Raw genomic sequence first — 1,254 nt, forward strand, 5'->3', positions numbered from 1 at the left:
CCCGGTCGGCGGAGCGGGAGGGCCGGCCTCGGGCCAGGCGGGCCGGCGGCGGCGGGGCTCGCGGGGTGCCACGTGGCGCCCTCTGGTTGGTTGAGGGGGATGGCGGACGCGTCCGCCAGCGCGGAGGAGCGGGGCTAGGGTTTTGGACTGTGGGATTTCGGGGGAAGGCATCAATTTATAGGTAGAGGGAGCTAGGAGAGTCTAAATGAGGTGCGGTTTTCAGCCACGCAATCATGATCGAACAACTGAGAGGATGGAGGGGGTTTGCATGGGTTTGTGGGCAGCTTTAGAGGGGTGTTGGGCTGCAACACACACGAGGCCTTTACGGTTCCCCGGTTAACCGTTGGAGTATCAAGCGGACTCCAAATGGCACGAAACTTGACAGGCGGTCTACCGGTGGTGTACCAAGGCCGCTTGGCAAATCTCGGTCCATTCCGAGAACGTTTAGCACCCGCTCACAAAAAGAGGCAAAAGGGGGCGCCGAAGGACGTAGGAGTGTCGGATTGCAAAACGGACAACGGGGAAAATGCTCGGATGCATGAGACAAACACGTATGCAAAAGCGATGCACATGATGACATGATAAGAAATGCATGACATGAACAAAATGCAAAACAAAGACAAAACCCAACCACGGGGAAATCTCATAACTTAGAGCTGAAAATGGCAAGAGTCGGAGTACAAATATGGTAAGTTACATCCGGGGTGTTACAACACTCCACCACTACGAAAGGATCTCGTCCCGAGATCTAGGACTGAAAGAACTCCGGATATTTGGAACGGAGGTTGTCCTCGCGTTCCCAGGTGGCTTCTCGGTCGGAATGGTGTGACCACTTCACTTTTAGGAATTTGATAGACTTGTTGCGAGTCTTGCGCTCAGTTTCTTCAAGAATAGCAACGGGATGCTCATGATAAGACATGTCTTCTTGGAGATCAATCTCTTCGAAGTTGATGGTGCGCTCAGGCGTCTTGAAACACTTGCGAAGCTGTGACACGTGAAACACGTCGTGCACATTTGCAAAGTTGGACGGAAGCTCAAGTTGATAGGCGAGGTCGCCTCTTTTGCCAATGATCTTGAAAGGACCCACGTATCTAGGGGCAAGCTTCCCTTTGATACCGAAGCGACGAGTACCTTTCGTTGGAGAGACGCGGAGGTAGACATGGTCTCCGATCTCGAAAGCCAATTCACGATGATTGCTATCATAGTAACTCTTCTGACGCGATTGCGCGACTTTGAGATTTCCACGGATGACTT

This window comes from Triticum dicoccoides, chromosome 2A (genome assembly GCF_002162155.2).
Source record: "Triticum dicoccoides isolate Atlit2015 ecotype Zavitan chromosome 2A, WEW_v2.0, whole genome shotgun sequence".
In the NCBI taxonomy this organism is placed as follows: domain Eukaryota; kingdom Viridiplantae; phylum Streptophyta; class Magnoliopsida; order Poales; family Poaceae; genus Triticum; species Triticum dicoccoides.